Raw genomic sequence first — 20,395 nt, forward strand, 5'->3', positions numbered from 1 at the left:
GAGTAGTGGCAGTTAGAGACAATGTGCGGGGCCAGAGTAGTGACAGTTGAGACACTGGGTGGGGCCAGAGTACTGACAGTTGAGACACTGGGTGAGGCCAGAGTAGTGGCAGTTAGAGACACTGGGTGGGGCCAGAGTAGTGACAGTTGAGACACTGGGTGGGGCCAGAGTATTGACAGTTGAGACACTAGGTGAGGCCAGAGTAGTGGCAGTTAGAGACACTGGGCGGGGCCAGAGTAGCGACAGTTGAGACACTGAGCGGGGCCAGAGTAGTGACAGTTGAGACACTGGGCCGGGCCAGAGTAGTGACAGTTGAGACACTGGGTGGGGCCAGAGTAGTTACAGTTGAGACACTGGGCGTGGCCAGAGTAGTGGCAGTTAGAGACACAGGGCAGGGCCAGAGTAGTGACAGTTGAGACACTGGGTGGGGCCAGAGTATTGACAGTTGAGACACTGGGTGAGGCCAGAGTAGTGGCAGTTAGAGACACTGGGCGGGGCCAGAGTAGTGACAGTTGAGACACTGGGCGGGGCCAGAGTAGTGACAGATGAGACACTGGGTGGGGCCAGAGTATTGGCAGTTAGAGACACTGGGCGGGACCAGAGTAGTGACAGTTGAGACACTGGGTAGGACCAGAGTAGTGGCAGTTGAGACATTGGGCGGGACCAGAGTAGTGGCAGTTAGACACTGGGCGGGGCAAGAATAGTGACAGTAGAGACACTGGGTGGGGCCAGAGTAGTGGCTGTTAAAGACACTGGGCGGGGCCAGAGCAATGACAGTTGAGACACTGGGTTGGGCCAGATTAGTGGCAGTTAGAGACACTGGGCGGGGCCAGAGTAGTGACAGTTGAGACACTGGGTGGGACCAGAGTAGTGGCAGTTGAGACATTGGGTGGGGCCAGAGTAGTGGCAGTTAGAGACACTGGGTGGGGCCAGAGTAGTGACAATTGAGACACTGGGTGGGGCCAGAGGAATGGCTGTTAGAGACACTGGGCGGGGACAGAGTAGTGACAGTTGAGACACTAGGTGGGACCAGAGTAATGACAGTTGAGACATTGGGTGGAGCCAGAGTAGTGGCAGTTAGAGACACTGGGCGGGGCCAGAGTAGTGGCAGTTGAGACACTGGGTGGGGCCAGAGTAGTGGCAGTTGAGACACTGGGCGGGGCCAGAGTAGTGACAGTTGAGACACTGGGCAGGGCCAGAGTAGTGGCAGTTACAGACACTCCCTGTTTTCAGTCAGTCAGAGTGTGGGATGACGAGAAGTGAGGTTGCTGAGGTAAATAGTGCAAGAGAAGTCCAGTGGTCCAGGGTCTTGGGGGCCAGAAGTTATTTGGACATGAAGAGAAAAGTGCAGCGAGGAATAGCAACTAGGTTCAGCTGAAAATCATAAACATCCGAAACTTACGGTCTGGAAAAGGTTGGAAAGTGCCATCCTTGATTTCGCCCTCGCCCAGAGGATACGGTACGGAAATAAAGAATGAGAGGAGGGCGAGGGACAGCACAGAGGAAAGGAAATGAGCGTGTTGAGGATCACTGTGCAATGCCTGTCACTGGACTGAGTGTGTTAAGTAAAGTTATTTTGATAAAAAAGAACTTGGACTCAATCACAGCCACCTCACACTTTACCCAAAAGCTCCATCCTCAGCCCTTATCCATATGCATGTCACTTGAAAAATGGTAAGGCTTGAATATTTGAGGTTAGGACTGTCCCAATTAGGGTCACCATGAAGTGGCTGGATGGCTTTTGCATTTTTTTTTGTCAAAATTATGTTAACTAAGTACTAGGCGTGAGCAAAAGTGCTCGGTGACACTCGGTTACTACTCGAGTATCTGGGTGCTCGGATGTGCTCGTTACTTGGGGAGATGGTCTATTTCAAACTGAGCATCAGGACTCTGCCAAGGAAACTCCTTGATAATAGGGTTCTATTGACCCATTTCCAGAGGCCTTTGGCGCTCAGGGACTGCCCAAGTCGGGATCTTGGGGTGGGTTTGCATCTTCTGAATTCTATCAGGATCCCCTCGAAGTTTTGGGACTTGGCTTGGCGCTGCTTCCATGGGAAACTGTGTGTGAGGGACAATCTGAAGTGTAGGAGCTCTGAGGACAGGAACTGTCCTCGGGAGCATTGTGGTACCTTGCTGGAAAGCATGGACCACTTCCTGCTTCATTGTCCCTTCAACACAGAGGTGTACAACAGGGTGGGCGCCTCCATTGGCTGGTCTCGGCTGGCCAGTCTCTCCTATGCGGAATAGGCCTATGGAGCATTCGGAGACCTTTGTGGTCGGGACCGCTGCACCTTATTTCTAGTTAGCGCAGTGGTTAAGTATCACACGTGGAGCGCACGGTGCTTAGTATCGATGCAATGAAAAATCCTCCCAGTTGACGATGTGTTAAGGACCATACTCGGTGACCTGGTGAAGGTGCGCTCTCTGGAGTATGGGAGACTGGGCACACGGAGGGCCGCGCTCCTCTGGAGGGGCTTTTCTTTTAGTGTGCCCTAGTCTGGTCATCTCCTTTCCTGGTGGTGGGCTGCTGCTGACACTGTAGATTTTTGTTTTGTTTGATCATTATACAGTTATGTAGGGCTGCAGGCGCTGAACTTGGGCTTCGTGATTTTTTATTATCGTGGTGTGTGCGGCTGTATATATTGTATATAGGGATATAGATTTGGGTGTAGGTGTTCGGTTGGGTGGTGGGAAAAGGGGGTAGGTGGGCTTATCTTGTGGGACTATGATGGGACACTGGGGTGTTTGGAGGAATAGTGAGTGCAGCTCTGGGGTATAATATAGGATGTAACTCAGGATCAGTAATGTAATGTATGTACACAGTGACTGCACCAGCAGAATAGTGAGTGCAGCAATGGGGTATAATATAGGATGTAACTCAGGATCAGGAATGTAATGTAGGTACACAGTGACTGCACCAGCAAAATAGTGAGTGCAGCTCCGGAGTATAATACAGGAGGTAACTCAGGATCAGGAATGTATGTACACAGTGACTGCACCAGCAGAATAGTGAGTGCAGCTATGGGGTATAATATAGGATGTAACTCAGGATCAGTAATGTAATGTATGTACATAGTGGCTGCACCAGCAGAATAGTGAGCGCAGCTCTGGAGTATAATACAGGATGTAACTCAGGATCAGTAATGTTATGTATGTACACAGTGACTGCACCAGCAGAATAGTGTGTAATAATTGTAGGGGATAACTCAGGAGACTCTTTGCGTGGAACAATACAACTACAGGACACAGTTTTATAAGTGGTAAAGTCTATATTATCACACGGTGATTCGAACAGGTGCAGAGAGAAACTCAGGTCCACAACACTTGGTGTAAATATTAAACGCAGCTTAGCAGTCTATAGGAAACTTCAGAGGAAAATGCAATCAAGCAGAAAGTCTATGAAACACAGTTATTCTTGAGGATGCTTGACACGAATAAGTCCTTGTTTTAGTCCAAACACAGATAGATATGCTTATAAGGCAGTTCAAATAATATCTTAGCTCAACCAGGGAGGCCTGGGTAAAAGTCTCAGGTTTATGCAGAGCAGCAACAACTTACATGTCCAGCAAATGCAGATGGAAGTAAACAAGAGCAGCAGATGAAGGAGGATTACTGGAAACTGGTGTATGCAGCAGGAACTCAGAGCAGAGTAGCAGGATCACCACACAGGTTCACAGGAGCAGGTATCATGCTACATGGGGGTGAGACAGAGAGACGAGGTGAACCCAAAAGTGGACCCTCTGGGTCGCGGTTCCTGAGCCCCCTAGGGCGAGCAAACCTGATGGATGCACCCCCTATACAGGGAGTGTTAGGAGCAGGCCCAGGGAGGATGGAACCGCAACTGCCGGAGCCAAAGGGACGACTGCGTGAAGCAGCGGAACAGGAACGCTGAGGATGATGAGGCGGAGAACTGAAAAGGAATAATACAAATATTAACAGGAGGCTGGAGCAGGAGTAATGAGAAAACGGAGGAAGCTGGGGAAAGCCGGAGGAACCAAAAGCAAAGAAGGTACGGAACAGAGGAAGCTATCCTAAGGATGGGCCCGAATACAACGCTGGAACAAATGGAGCAGTCACAACGAAGATACGTAGGCGCTTACCTGAGGAAGCCCCGAACAGAAATACCCGGTGGGCGCAGCCAGCCATATTAGAGGCGGAGCCACCGGGTCACAACCTCCCAGAAGGCAGAGCGGCGGAGGAGACCCTAGGGCGCATGCGCCGACGTGCCGAGAAGCAGAGAAGCCGGACAGAGAAGAAGAAGGAGGGACGTTGGGAGCGCGCCGGCCGGACAGGTAGGTATCAGCGACCGTGACAGTACCCCCTTTCTTACTCCCCCTCTTTTTAGAACTGGAAAGAAAGCTCTTCAAAATATGGGGTGAATTGATGTTTTCTCGAGGTTCCCAAGATCTCTCCTCAGGACCAAAACCCTTCCAGTCAATTAGAAATAACGTCCGACCCTTAACCGTTTTTTGGGCTAAAATATCCCTCACCTCGAATTGATCGTCGGAAGAGGAGGATGAGACAAAAGGAGAAGATGAGTGAAAACGATTAAATACAGCAGGTTTAAGAAGCGAGACATGAAAGGCATTAGGAATACGCAAAGAAGCGGGTAATTTTAACTTATATGCCACATCATTGATTCGGTTAGAAATTTCAAAGGGGCCAATGTAGCGAGGACCAAGTTTATGAGAAGGGATTTTTAGCCTAATGTACCGAGAGGAGAGCCACACCTTATCCCCCGGTTGATATGCAGGGACACCAAGACGTCTCTTATCTGCATATCTTTTCATACGATCACTGGCCTTGAGAAGCGACTCCTTAGTCTCCTGCCAAATTTTGGAGAACTCCTGGGACAAAGAATCAGCTGCCCGTACGCCACAAGTGCAGGAAATGGGAAAAGGAATGCCAGGGTGTTGCCCAAAAACCACAAAGAATGGAGATTTAGAAGAAGATTCACAAGGATGATTGTTCTAGGCGAATTCAGCCCATGGAAGCAAGGAAACCCAGTCATCTTGATGAGCATTGGAGAAATGTAAATAGAACGTGAGAACTTGATTGACACGCTCCACTTGGCCATTGGACTGAGGATGATAAGCGGAGGAGAAATCTAGAGTCACCTTCATTAAGCCACACAGAGCTCTCCAAAAGCGAGCAGTGAACTGGACTCCACGATCCGAAACGATACTACGAGGAAAGCCGTGAAGTCGGAAGATATGAAAGATGAAGATCTTCGCCAATTCGGGAGCAGATGGCAATCCAGATAAGGGTATGAAGTGGGCCATTTTGGAAAATCGATCCACTACCACCAAAATAACGGAGCAATTAGAGGAGCGAGGGAGATCCGTGATAAAGTCCATGGCACTATCACTCCAAGGACTAGAAAGTACTGGAAGCGGATGTAAGAGTCCGGAAGGTAATTGCCGAGGAACCTTATTCTTAGCACAAGAGGGACACGAGGCAATGAAATCCAGGATATCCTGACGAAAGGACGGCCACCAGTAGTGACGTGCTATAAGAGAAAGTGTCTTCTTGGTTCCCGCGTGCCCAGCAAATTTGGAGGAGTGACCCCAAAGCAGAACTCTCCTTCTGTCCTCGCTTGCCACGAAGGTTTTCCCAGGAGGCGGAGAAATTACTTCCAGAGGAGCAACGGAAATGACCCTAGCAGGATCAATAATATGAGCAGGACTCTCCACTTCATCCAAAGGTTGAGAGGACCGTGAGAGAGCATCAGCTCTGATATTTTTGTCTCCAGGACGGAAATGGAGTTCAAAATCAAAACGTCAAAAAAACAGGGACCATCTGGCCTGTCGAGGATTAAGTCTTTGAGCAGATTGCACATAGGCTAGGTTCTTATGGTCCGTAAATATAGTGAAGGGATGAACAGCCCCCTTGAGGAGATATCGCCACTCCTCTAAGGCCAACTTAATGGCTAACAGTTCCTTGTCTCCGATAGAGTAATTACGTTCCGAAGAAGAAAATGATTTGGAGAAGAAACCACACGTAACGACACGTCCAGAAGCAGACTTCTGTAAGAGGACTGCTCCGACTCCCACGGAAGATGCAACCACTTCAAGGACAAAGGGTCTGTTGGCATCTGGACGATGAAGCACCGGGGCTACAGCAAATTTCTGTTTCAAAGTTAGAAATGCATTTTGCGCCTCCGGGGACCAGTTGTTGGAAGCAAGTCCTTTGCGAGTGAGAGCTGAGATGGGCTTGGTTAATGAAGAAAAATGTGGAATGAATTGCCTATAGTAATTGGCGAAGCCGAGGAAACGTTGAATGGCTTTAACTCCTACTGGCCATGGCCAATCCAAAACCGCAGACACCTTAGCTGGATCCATCTTCAGACCGGTATCAGAAACAATATATCCCAGAAACGGTACACTTGATTGTTCGAAAACACATTTTTCGATCTTGGCAAAAAGATGATTCTCACGGAGGCGTTGAAAAACAAGACGGACGTCACGTCGATGGGAGGAGAGATTCGGAGAGAAGATAAGTATGTCGTCTAGATAGACTACGACACTAATATATAGGCAATCTCTGAAGACGTCATTTACGAATTCTTGGAACACAGTGGGAGCGTTACAGAGACCAAAAGGCATCACCAAGTACTCATAATGGCCGTCACGGGTGTTAAATGCGGTCTTCCATTCATCCCCTGCACGAATTCGAACCAGGTTGTAAGCACCACGAAGATCCAACTTAGTGAATACTCGTGCTCCTCTTAAGCGGTCAAAGAGTTCAGAGATTAAAGGTAATGGATATTTGTTCTTCACCGTTATGTTGTTCAAACCTCTATAGTCTATGCATGGACGAAGAGTCTTTTTTCTTGACAAAAAAGAAACCGGCCCCCGCAGGAGAGGTGGACTTCCGAATGAAACCTTTAGCAAGGTTCTCCTGAACGTACTCTGACATGGCTTGAGTCTCTGCAGGTGAGAGGGGGTAGATTCTTCCTCGCGGAGGCATGGTACCAGGAACCAGGTCTATAGGACAGTCATAGGGCCGATGTGGAGGGAGATTCTCCGCTTCCCTTTTATTGAAGACATCAGAAAAGGAAGAGTAAGCAGAAGGCAGACCAGGAAGGACAAGGGAAGAGCAAGAGTCACCCACAGGACGTACCGACAACAGACACCGAGCCCGACAGGAATCCCCCCAAGAAAGAATATTGCCATTTTGCCAATCTAACGCGGGCTCATGGGTCCGCAACCATGGTAAGCCTAAAAGTACAGGATGGGAAATATTGGCTAAAACGTAAAACGCAATTTTCTCCTTGTGTAAAACCCCTACTTGAAGTTCTACTACCTGTGTGACCTGGGTTATAGTCTCTTGCAAGGGCTTGCCGTCCACCGAAGCAAGAAAAAGAGGGCTTTCTAGTGTCTTGACGGGAACAGAGAATCTAACAACCTCCTCTAGTCTGATAAAATTCCCAGCTGCACCCGAGTCAATATAAGCTAGCAAAGAATAGCGTTTACCTGTGACATGAAGTAGGACGGAAAGCGTAAGGGGTAGAGCGGTATCACATGCACCTAGGCAGGCCTCTCTTACCTGACCTAGGCGGAGGAGTTTTCCGGATGATCAGGACAAGCACGGAGGAGATGGGAAGCACTGCCACAGTAGAAACATAGCCCCTGGGTGCGTCTTTCCTGGCGCCATTGCTCAGACATCTTGAGCCGGCCAACTTGCATCGGCTCAGGCGCCGGTTGGGTGGTAGATACTCTGGGTCTAGGACTAGGTGGTCTCCGTAATGGCAGGGAGGGACGAGGAATCCTTCTCTCACACGCTCGTTCTTGAAATCGGAGGTCAATACGGGTAGCCAAGGATATCAGATCCTCCAAATTAGTAGGAGTATCTCGACCCGCCAACTCATCTTTAATGCGCCCGGATAGTCCACGCCAGAATGCCCCTACCAAAGCCTCATTATTCCACCCAAGGTCAGAAGATAATGTGCGGAACTGAATGGCGTACTGACCAACTGATAGGGTCCCCTGTTGTAAACTGAATAGGGACTCAGTAGTAGAGGCCAGACGACCTGGTTCGTCGAAAACTCGACGGAACGTTTCAAGGAAGTCTGCTAAGTGTGACATCAGAGGATCGTCACGTTCCCAGAGAGGATTTACCCACGCCAACGCATTCCCCTCAAGATGAGAAATTATGAAAGCTATTTTAGCCCGATTGGTGGGGTATTGCAACGGCAAGAGCTCAAAATGGAGACGACACTGATTTAAGAATCCCCAACATAATTTGGGGTCTCCATTATAGTGTGGGGGTTTGGCCAGACGAGGAGGTGCGTGAGAAGCGGGGACCGGAGCGACAGTAGGCATAGGAGTCTGCAGAGAGAGAAGGCGAGAATCTATAGCGGCCATATAAGTCAAAATTTGCGTTTGGGTGTCGCGCTGTTGCGCCAGCTCTTGCTGCAAATTAAGCAACAAAGAAGCATTCCTGGGATCGGGAGATTGAAGTGAGGATAAACGAGATTCCATAGACTTCATAAAGGCCATCATACGGGACTGATTTTCGCGAAGAAAGAGCAATTCTTTCTGAGCAGCAGCGGCTCCAGCGGGATCCATGGCCTACGCATACTATCACGCTACACGGGGGTGAGACAGAGAGACGAGGTGAACCCAAAAGTGGACCCTCTGGGTCGCGGTCCCAGAGCCCCCTAGGGCGAGCAAACCTGATGGATGCACCCCCTATACAGGGAGTGTTAGGAGCAGGCCCAGGGAGGATGGAACCGCAACTGCCGGAGCCAAAGGGACGACTGGGTGAAGCAGCGGAACAGGAACGCTGAGGATGACGAGGCGAAGAACTGAAAAGTAATAATACAAATATTAACAGGAGGCTGGAGCAGGAGTAATGAGAAAACGGAGGAAGCTGGGGAAAGCCAGAGGAACCGAAAGCAAAGAAGGTACGGAACAGAGGAAGCTATCCTAAGGATGGGCCCGAATACAACGCTGGAACAAACGTAGCAGTTACAACGAAGATACGTAGGCGCTTACCTGAGGAGGCACCGAACAGAAATACCCGGTGGGCGCCGCCATGTTGGAGGCGGAGCTACCGGGTCACAACCTCCCTGAAGGCAGAGCGGCGGAGGAGACCCTAGGGCGCATGCGCCGACGCGCCGAGAAGCAGAGAAGCCGGACCGAGAAGAAGGAGGGACGTTGGGAGCGTGCCGGCCGGACAAGTAGGTATCAGCGACCATGACAGCAGGTATATAGCCAGGGAGTCACCAGGGTCAGGAGCTGGATGCAAGGCAGAATACTCTAGCACAGACTGAAGGCTGGGGTGGAGTTTTATAGCAGGAAGACAAAGTGCACATGAGACCAAAGACGCCATCTTGGAAAAGGGCAGTAATGCACAAAAGGTAATAAAAAATATTCAGAGTCCTGACATTACTCCCTCCTTAGAAGCGGCCTCAGGACGATCCTGGACCTGGTTTCTCACGGAATCTCTGATGAAAACGAGAAATCTTCTGTTGGGCATTGATGTTTTCCACAGGTTCCCAAGAGTCTTCCTCAGGGGATATCCCTGCCATCTTGTCAGATATTGGAGCCGATTCCTGCGGATCCTGGAATCAACAATTTCCTCCACCACAAATTGTTCTTGCCCATCAATCACCACAGGCTGCGGAGGTGGCACAACACGTCCCTGGAAGGTATTAGGAGATACAGGCTTTAGTAAAGATACATGAAAAACTGGATGTACCTTCATAGTCCTAGGCAGCTTCAGCCGGCAGGCCACAGAGCTCACAATACCGTTGATCTTGAAAGGGCCAATGAATTTCTGTCTAAGTTTTTGTGAAGGAATGTTTAACTTCAGATTCTTAGTTGCTAACCACACGAAATCTCCTACCTTGAACATGGGTGCAGGTTTACGGAATCTATCAGCCGATCTCTTATATCGTTCTTGAGCTGTGGTCAGGGATTCCTTCAGAACCTCCAGATTTTGCCTCATCGCAGTCAGCCTTTCCTCCACTGCCGGAACCGGAGAATTAATTGGAGACCTAGGTAAGATACACGGATGATAACCCAGATTGGCAAAGAAAGGTGTAAATTTAGTGGAGGCGCTCTGAGAATTGTTATATGAAAATTCAGCTAACGGAAGCAACTCCAACCAATCATCCTGGAGATGGCTGACATAGCATCTTAGATATTGTTCCAGCGTCTGGTTGGTACTCTCAGTCTGACCATTTGTCTGAGGATGGTAAGCGGAAGAGAGACAGGCATTAATATTGAGTGAAGAGCAAAACCCCTTCCAGAATCTTGAAGTGAACTGTACTCCACGGTCAGAGATGATCTCATGCGGAACCCCATGCAACCGAAAGACATTCTGTATAACCAAGTTCACTGTATCTTTAGCTGAGGGGAGGCCGGTGCACGGAACAAAATGAGCAGCTTTAGTCAGGCGATCAACTACCACCATGATTGGATTCATGCCCCCCGATGTAGGCAGCTCCACAATAAAGTCTATTGATATAGACCCCCAAGGGTGGGACGGAACAGGTAATGGTTGTAGAAGACCCGTAGAAGCCACATGAGGAGTCTTGTAACGAGCACATACCTCGCAAGAGAGAACATAGTCATTGGTATCCTTCAGGCAAGTTGGCCACCAGAAGAATCGGCTCAGGAACTCTTGTGTCTTCTGTACCCCCCTGTGACCAGCCAACTTGGAGTGATGTACCAACTTGAGGATCTGCAGACGGACGACCTCAGGGACATAGACACGTCGATCTCTGAACCACATGCCACCCTTAAAGACAAGATTAATATCCACAGGTGGGTTGGCCAGAAATACATCACCGTCATAGGCCTCCCTGCACTCCTTCCACAAGTCCTGATCGTGGATAACTCTGATGAAATTGGCATCAGATAGAATGGTCTTGGACGTGGCTCCAGGTACGGAATCCGCAGCATGGATTTGGGATAAAGCATCAGCCTTCCCATTACGAGAACCTGGACGGTACGAGGTAACAAAGTTAAATTGATTTAAAAATAAGTTCCAACGAGCCTGACGAGGAGAAAGACATCTAGCGGATCTAAGGAACTCTAAATTGCGATGGTCAGTTAGCACTATGATCTGTTGTGCAGCTCCTTGCAGATGATGTCTCCATTCTTTGAAAGCTGCAATAATAGCCAGCAATTCCTTGTCTCCCACGTCGTAATTCTTCTCTGCTGAGGTTAGTCTACGGGAAAAGAAAGCACAAGGATGTAGCAGACCCTTCTCTCCAGTTCTTTGGGAGAGAATAGCCCCCAAAGCATTATCAGAAGCGTTCACCTCCACAATGAAATAAAGTGTTGGATCTGGGTGTATCAACAGCGGTGCTGATGTGAAACAGATGGTGACCAGAAAAATGCCCACAGGAAAATTGCCCACATGAAAAATGCCCACATGAAAAATGCCCACACGGAAAATTCCCCACACGGAAAATTCCCCACACAGAAAATTGCCAATTACAGCATCACAAAGTTTCAGATCTATGATATTTCAGGTGCAAGGGGTTCACATATGTGAAAAGTGCCCACAGACATGAATACCCACAGGAAAACAGTAGAGAGTTATAGGTGAGATGCTCTGCAGAACAGAGAATAGCATAGAGCTATAGGCTAAATGCTCTGCAGGACAGGGGGATAGTATGCAGGTATATGTCAGATGCTCTGCAGGGCAGGAGAATAATATAGAATAATAGGTGAGATGCTCTGCAGGACAGGAGAATAATATAGAATTATAGGTGAGATGCTCTGCAGGGCTGGAGAATAATATAGAATTATAGGTGAGATGCTCTGCAGGGCAGGAGAATAATATAGAATTATAGGTGAGATGCTCTGCAGGGCAGGAGAATAATATAGAATTATAGGTGAGATGCTCTGCAGGACAGGAGAATAATATAGAATTATAGGTGAGATGCTCTGCAGGACAGGAGAATAATATAGAATTATAGGTGAGATGCTCTGCAGGGCTGGAGAATAATATAGAATTATAGGTGAGATGCTCTGCAGGGCAGGAGAATAATATAGAATTATAGGTGAGATGCTCTGCAGGACAGGAGAATAAAATAGAATTATAGGTGAGATGCTCTGCAGGGCAGGAGAATAATATAGAATTATAAGTGAGATACTCTGCAGGGCAGGAGAATAATATAGAATTATAGGTGAGATGCTCTGCAGGGCAGGAGAATAATATAGAATTATAGGTGAGATGCTCTGCAGGACAGGAGAATAATATAGAATTATAGGTGAGATGCTCTGCAGGGCAGGAGAATAATATAGAATTATAAGTGAGATACTCTGCAGGGCAGGAGAATAATATAGAATTATAGGTGAGATGCTCTGCAGGTCAGGAGAATAATATAGAATTATAGGTGAGATGCTCTGCAGGACAGGAGAATAATACAGAATTATAGGTGAGATGCTCTGCACGGCACAAGAATAATATAGAATTATAGGTGAGATGCTCTGCAGAATCCTGAATCATGAAGTATCAGTTAACTATACTTTTCCGGAATGCATAAATGTATAGTTTTTGGGTTAGGCAAATTACCACCTGTTCTATGATAGACCAGGCTTCTCGCAAGAGATGATTGTCTTGGCATATGGGCCAATACATCATTACTCAACACAGACAACACCTTTCCCATCACGCTGTGAGGAGTAGCACTTACTGCTCTCATGTCTTCTCTCATTTTGCTTCTGGCAACGTTTGCTTCTGCTTTTTGAGGGCAGGAGCTATGACAATGTTCTGTTGGTTCTTGAACTACGTCGCCATCTTTTGTTTTGAGAATTGAATGGCACTTTGAAGAGCGGTACAGTCGGCATTTCCAAGTCACCACTGCGTTGATAGTACGAAATGCAAGATATTCAAACCCCAAGTAAATCATAACTTTGTTGTTTCTCTGGCTTTTTGCAAACTCCATTGTTAGCACTACAAGAAGAAATAGAATACTTTAGATGAACGCAAAATACACTTTTATTGAAAATAAATTAACAAATATGGGGATAGATAAGACTATTGGTTCACCAATACAAAAAAACACAGATGTGTAACGACTATGGTCACAGGCATCAAGTCCACAACCAGGCAAGGGGGTAAAGGTGCCTGCTTCTGCTGGATCTGCGTCTTCACAGAAGATGCAGATCCAGATGACATGCATCATGTTGCAGAGACCCGTGGGGTCCCTGCACTGCGATACATGCTGCCGGCACATTGGCTGTGAGCTGACATAAGAGGTGCAGCCACAGGGAGCGGTGCATGAAATGGCACACACTCCGATGTCAGCTGCCGGGCTGTGCGGTGGCTACAAAAGACACTGGGCGACGTGGGAGCAGAGGAAAGGTGAGTAGAATGTTATTGTTTTCAATTATGCATTACTGTCAGAACGGGGACACATAAACTAGGATTGGGGACCATGAAAACCAGGATAGGGACATATATACCAGAAATGGGGCATAAATACAAGGATGGAGATCACGTGGACCATACATACTAGGATGGGGACCATATATACCAGCATTAGGACATATATACCAGGATGCAGACACATTCACCAGGATGATGGGCATATATACCAGTATGGGGGACATTACCACATAATGAAGGGGGAGGGGGGCAATTCATACGTCTTTATAGAATTTAGAACACTACAGGGGCCCATACATCTGACCAACGTGTGTGTGGGGGGAAAGGTCCAGATTTCGCACTGGGGCCCATCGGACTCCACTGCAAAAGCATATCATACATTCTCAGCAAGAACACAAAATGGTACAAGTGACAGAATCTCACCTTTCTGCTGTGCCTTCTGGGCTTCCAGGACCAAATATCTCTGCCAGCAGCAGTGATACTTTTGTGATCACTGACAGCAGTGATGGCTCCTCTGGATCACACTGCTGCTGGTTCTGCATGTGCTGCTGTTTTGGGCTGGTGGGAGGAGTAAGGCAGAATCAGTGAGAGATGAGAGCAGACTAGATCTATCTATTGCTGATAATGACAGACTGCTGCAAACCACGGATCATCATTTTTGCAGTTTTGCAATAGGTCAACTGTAAATCACAAGTTGATCACATATTATGTGAACATCCTCACCTTGCACCTGAAATATCATAGATCTGAAACTTTGTGATGCTGTAATTGGCAATTTTCCGTGTGGGGAATTTTCCGTGTGGGGAATTTTCTGTGTGGGCACTTTTCCTGTGGGCATTTTTCCTGTGGGCATTTTTCATATGGGCAATTCTCCTGTGGGCATTTTTCCTGTGGGCATTTTTCAGGGAACCGAAACAGATCTTAAGCCGATCAAAAGCTTCTTGAGCCTGTGATGACCACTTAAAGGGCTTTTCCTTCTTTGTCAAGGAAGTAATGGGACGGACAATATCAGAAAAATTTCGAATGAAGCGTCTGTAGAAATTTGCAAAACCAATAAAACTTTGGACCTCCTTAACATTCTTGGGTACCGGTCAGTCAAGGATAGCCTGAGTCTTACCAGATTCCATGTTCAGCCCCTGGGAAGAGATGATGTAACCTAAGAACTGTATCTCAGAACAATGGAACTCGCATTTCTCCGGCTTAATATACAGATGGTTCTCTTTCAGACATCTTAAAACAGTTTTGACATGTTCTTCATGTTCCTGTAAAGAGTCAGAAAAGATTAGTATATCGTCCAAATAGATCACCACAAACTGGTCCAACAAATCTCTGAAAATGTCATTAGCAAGGTGTTGAAACGTTGCAGGGGCGTTACAAAGCCCGAAGGGCATCACAAGATATTCAAAGTGTCCATACCGGCATCTGAATGCTGTCTTCCACTCATCCCCTGGACGAATATGCACCAAAGTATAAGCCCCGTGAAGATCCAGTTTAGAGAACACCTTAGCATGGCGGACTCTTTCCAGTAATTCGGGAATCAGAGGCAAAGGGTAATGGTTTTGTACGGTTACCTTATTGAGTTCCCGATAGTCAACACAGGGTCTCAGGGTCCCATCCTTCTTTTTTACAAAAAATATAGGTGCCCCTGCTGGTGAGGAAGAAGGACGTAGGAAGCCTTTGGCCAGATTTTCATCAATATACTCCTTTAAGGCTTGAAGCTCAGGTGCCGCCAAAGGGTATATGTTACCAAAAGGAATAGCTGCCCCAGGAAGCAGCTCAATGGGACAGTCATAATGCCTGTGTGGAGGAAGCTGATCTGCATTCTTCTTGTCACAGATTTCAGAGAACTCTTTATATGCTGGAGGTAAAGAAAATACCTGTACATGTGGTTCCGTAGCCGCGGACTCAGGGACAGCTTCTGTTAACGCTGAGTTGCTCCTTGTTGGAAAGATAATCTCCTTGGTCTCTCAGTTGATAATTGGGTTCTGAGAATGCAACCAAGGAATGTTTAAAATCACAGGAAAATGAGGAGAAGAAATTAGCAAGAAAGAAAGTTGCTCCTGATGATTAAGCTCCAACAAAATTTCAAGGGGTACGGTCTCCTGATCCACAGGCCCAGAGATTAAAGGTGACCTATCCACTATTTCCATGGTAATTGGAGAGGCTCTTTGCTGAATTTCAATACCATGTTCCTTGGCAAATGCGATATCCATGAAATTGCCACCTGCACCAGAGTAAATCATAGCTGCAATGGAAATCCACTGTCCTGAACACAGGATCTTAATAGGGAGAGAACAGTGAGAGTTCTTTTCCTTAAGCTCCTTGGGGGGTGAAGTCATAGTGAATGGAATACAGCGTTTAAAGGCAGGCTACATTCAGAGATGTCAGATTCGTCATCACAGTTGTCATACTCCCCTACTGCTGCTAGCACCTTGTTAGGCCGTCTAGGACACTTAGGACAATTGATCAAGAAGTGGTCAGACTGGCCGCAGTAGAAACATAGACTTTTACGAAGGCGATGCTCCCGGCGCTCATTGATCTCGCGCCTCTCAACGGAATCAATTTGCATGGGCACCTCCTCCACCTCCCGAGATGTTTTACCTGCAGGCTCTTTGGAAGTTAGGGAAAAGTTAGAAATACGGTTATATGCAGCAAACTTCTCCTGCCTACGCTCAGTAAGGCGAATGTCTATGCGCACACAATGCTGTATAAATGTCTCTAGCTCTTGTGGTGACTCAGAGCGAGCTAGTTCATCTTTTACAATACTAGACAGACCCCTTTTAAAAATAGGCAATTGTGCATAACTGTCCAAATTGGTATCTACCACTAATCTCCTGAATTCAGTAGCATACTCAATAACAGAACGTTTAGCCTGGCGTAAAGACAATAAAGCAGATTCAGCGGTTGCACGGCGATTAGGGTCATCAAACATTAATGCCATAGTGGCCAAGAAATCATCCAAGTTATTTTACAGTGGGTCACGAGACTCAATCATCGTGTTCGCCCAGGCGAGCGCTCGTGCGGTCAGCAGCATTATTACACACAATACTTTGGATCTATCATTAGGAAAACGGTCAGCATGCACATCAAAATATAGCATACATTGATTCACAAAGCCACGAAATTTGTCGCGATCACCATTAAATCTGAATGGGGGCAACTTAGGTGGGCTAGCTTCTGGCGGTTGCCCAGATGGTAAAGTCGCTTGTGCAGCTATTTGCGTGCTTACGTCCTGAAAAGCCCGTCCATACTGGGACTCTATGCCAGCAAGTTTGTTTTCCTGGGCTGCCATGCGGGTGCTTAAGTCCTGCAAAGTCTGTCCAAGCACTTGTTGATTGTGTTTAAAGCTTCCAAACTTTTTTTGCAGACCTTCCACATCTTTCTGCAGTGATCTTATTTTGAAAACTCCTGCTCTAATCTGCTCTCTGCAGTCATTGTTCCAGCAGTCTCCTCTTTTGTGGCTAGAGTATCCTGTAATAATTATAGGGGATAACTCAGGAGACTCTTTGCGTGGAACAAGACAACTACAGGACACAGTTTTATAAGTGGTAAAGTCTATATTATCACACGGTGATTCAAACGGGTGCAGAGAGAAACTCAGGTCCACAACACTTGGTGTAAATATTAAACGTAGCTTAGCAGTCTATAGGAAACTTCAGAGGAAAATGCAATCACGCAGAAAGTCTATGAAGCACAATTATTTTTGAGGATACAGATAAATATGCTTATAAGGCAGTTCAAATAATATCTTAGCTCAACCAGGGAGGCCTGGGTGAAAGTCTCAGGTTTATGCAAGGCAGCAACAGCTTACATGTCCAGTAAATGCAGATGGAAGTAAACACGAGCAGCAGATGAAGGAGGATTACTGGAAACTGGTGTATGCAGCAGGAACTCAGAGCAGAGTAGCAGGATCACCACACAGGTTCACAGGAGCAGGTATATAGCCAGGGAGTCACCAGGGTCAGGAGCTGGATGCAAGGCAGAATACTCTAGCACAGACTGAAAGCTGGGGTGGAGTTTTATAGCAGGAAGACACAGTGCACATGAGACCAAAGACGCCATCTTGGAAAAGGGCAGTAATGCACAAAAGGTAATAAAAAATGTTCAGTGTCCTGACATAGTGAGTGCAGCTTTGGAGAACAATACAGGATGTAACTCAGGATCAGTATTGTATGGACACATTGACTGCACCAGCAGAATAGTGAGTGCAGCTCTGGAGTATAATACAGGATGTAACTCAGGATCAGTATTGTATGGACACATTGACTGCACCAGCAGAATAGTGAGTGCAGCTTTGGGGTATAATACAGGAGGTAACTCAGGGTCAGAAGTGTAATATATGTACACAGTTTGTCTGCACCAGCAGAATAGTGAGTGCAGCTCTGGGGTATGATGCAGGATATAACTCAGGGTCAGTAATGTAATGTATGGACACAGTGACTGCACCAGCAGAATAGTGAGTACGGCTCTGGAGTATAATACAGGATGTAACTCAGGATCAGTGATGTAATGTATGTACAGAGTGACTGGACAAGGAGAAGGTTGAGTGCAGCTCTGGGGTATAATACAGGATATGTAACTCATGATCAGTAATGTAATGTATGTACACAGTGACTGCACCAGCAGAATAGTGAGTGCAGCTTTGGAGTACAATACAGGATGTAACTCAGGATCAGTATTGTATGGACACATTGACTGCACCAGCAGAATAGTGAGTGCAGTTCTGGAGTATAATACAGGATGTAACTCAGGATCAGTAATGTAATGTATGCACACAGTGACTGCACCAGCAGAATAGTGAGTGCAGCTCCGGAGTATAATGCAGGATGTAACTCAGGATCAGTAATGTATGTACACACTGACTGCACCAGCAGAATAGGGCGTGCAGCTCTTGAGTATAATTCAGGATGTAACTCAGGATCAATAATGTAAAGTATGCACACAGTGACTGCACCAGCAGAATAGTGAGTGCAGCTGTAATGATAATGTAAAAATGCCATGGTCTGAGTAATTTTCAGAAGATGCATTGGTTCCAGACACAGGCTGCTATTTCACTCCCTCTCCCTCCCCCTGCTATACAGCTGTAATGTGAGACCAGCGTGCCAGCAACCTTCACTGAGGAGTTTTATGGCCTTAAAGTGGAAGTACAAGTAGAAGCACATGGAAAAAAACAAGGTTCCTTTGTCTTTGCAAATGTAAATATGATAGCACCGATTAATGATAGGAGTGGGACAAATACATTTTTGACATGTGCCTCAGTAGAACTACCAGCCAGTGAGTTTTCTAGATTCCAGAACCAGCACTATTGAGAAATAGATTACTACGTAACTAGGTCACCCAGCTACCCCATGTCTATGCTTAAACAAACCCCTAGGTCACGCTGAGCGACATGGGTGTCGTCTTTCTACGAGGTTCATATGCCAAGATATGTGGGATGATGTTCTTTCATATACTCAAGAAAGAGGAGTGCATTCCATAGCTCTGCCCACCCCATAAGTTCATCCAAGAGGGAGAACCTTAGTTTTGGGCAAAGGGATAAAACTCAGAGGCCCAAAAAAGGGGATGTCTTTTGCCAGGGGATTCAGCTACGACAAGCTGTGCAATCTGACCTGAAGATTTTTGGGGAAGGTCCCCTCCCCCAGTCACCACACGGCATACCATTGAATGATATGAAAGAACCGTAAGTCGATTTTCTTCTGTTAATCCCTTTTTATTTGTAATGGTTTGTACATAGGATACTTGTCTTCTTTTAGAACATTTTTTTTCTACTTTTGTAAACACTGCCTACCTTTTAGAGTAAAATATATAAAATTACTAGCTTAGTTTATCCTTGCTCTATAACGTACTGTAATGTCCTCTGAATTGAATTACACTACTAATTTGGGTTGCCTCCCGACCCGTTATTAATTAAGAAATCGGAGTTGGTGACAGCAGATTTGTCCAGTGCGTTTGGGAAACTTGGTAGCGACGGACGGCGTTGATAATTATTGTTCCCGCATGAGTGGGAGTAGTTATATCGCCTTCGCTGCTGTGTGCCCCATTAGTCAGTACAAAGTAAGGCAGCCTTTCTGGCGACTAATTATCATAGGTGCAGTACCCTGTCTGACCTGAGGGAAAGGGGGCGCCAGAGAGCTGCAAGTTCGAAATCGGAACTGCGAAGTGGGATATAGATAAATCCCCTTCAGAACGAACCAGGGGCTACCAAACAACCCCAGTTCATGGCATATTAGTGTGAACGGTGGGGATGATAAAAATATCCTCCCGGTGCAGCTCTGGGGTATAATACAGGACGTACCTCAGAATCAACAATGCAATGTATGTACACAGTGTCTGCACCAGCAGAATAGAGAGTGCAGCTCTGGCTATAATACAGGATGTAACTCAGGATCAGTAATGTAATCTAAGTACACAGTGTCTGCACCAGCAGAATAGTGAGTGCAGCTCTGGAGTATAATACAGGATGTAACTCAGGATCAGTAATGTATGTACACAGTGACTGCACCTACAGAACAGTGAGTGCAGCTCTGGAGTATAATACAGGATGTAACTCGGGATCAGTAATGTAGTCTAAGTACACAGTGACTGCGCCAGCAGAATAGTGAGTACAGCTCTGGAGTATAATACAGGATGTAACTCATACAGGATGTAACTCATACAGGATGTAACTCAGGATCAGTAATGTAATGTATGTACACAGTGACTGCACCAGCAGAATAGTGAGTGCAGCTCTGGAGTATAATACAGGATGCAACTCAGGATCAGTAATGTAATGCATGTACACAGTGACTGCACCAGCAGAATAGCGAGTGCAGCTCTGGAGTATAATACAGGAGGAAACTCAGGATCAGTAATGTAATGTATGTACACAGTGACTGCACCAGCAGAATAGCGAGTGCAGCTCTGGGGCATAATACAGGATGTAACTCCGTATCAGTAATGTAATGCATGTACACAGTGACTGCACCAGCAGAATAGCGAGTGCAGCTCTGGAGTATAATACAGGAGGTAACTCAGGATCAGTAATGTAATGCATGTACACAGT

General features: G+C 46.7%; 1 long non-coding RNA gene across 3 annotated transcripts in view; it reads right to left on the reverse strand.

The window, feature by feature from the left end:
* LOC143768761 (uncharacterized) overlaps positions 1-14,119 on the reverse strand; it is a 44,444-nt gene extending 30,325 nt beyond the window's left edge. The window contains exons 1-4 of one of the 3 annotated variants that reach the window (XR_013214012.1): positions 13,777-14,119; positions 12,659-12,918; positions 3,779-3,910; positions 3,304-3,691 (exon numbers count right to left, since the gene is read on the reverse strand). This is a non-coding gene — a long non-coding RNA (uncharacterized LOC143768761). Of the gene's footprint in view, positions 1-3,303; positions 3,911-12,658; positions 12,919-13,776 lie in introns of those variants that run through there. The other 2 variants (XR_013214010.1, XR_013214011.1) reach the window with 2 other exon arrangements.
* Positions 14,120-20,395: the final 6,276 nt, after the last annotated feature.

Source organism: Ranitomeya variabilis, chromosome 4, assembly GCF_051348905.1.
Source record: "Ranitomeya variabilis isolate aRanVar5 chromosome 4, aRanVar5.hap1, whole genome shotgun sequence".
Classification (NCBI taxonomy): Eukaryota; Metazoa; Chordata; class Amphibia; order Anura; family Dendrobatidae; genus Ranitomeya; species Ranitomeya variabilis.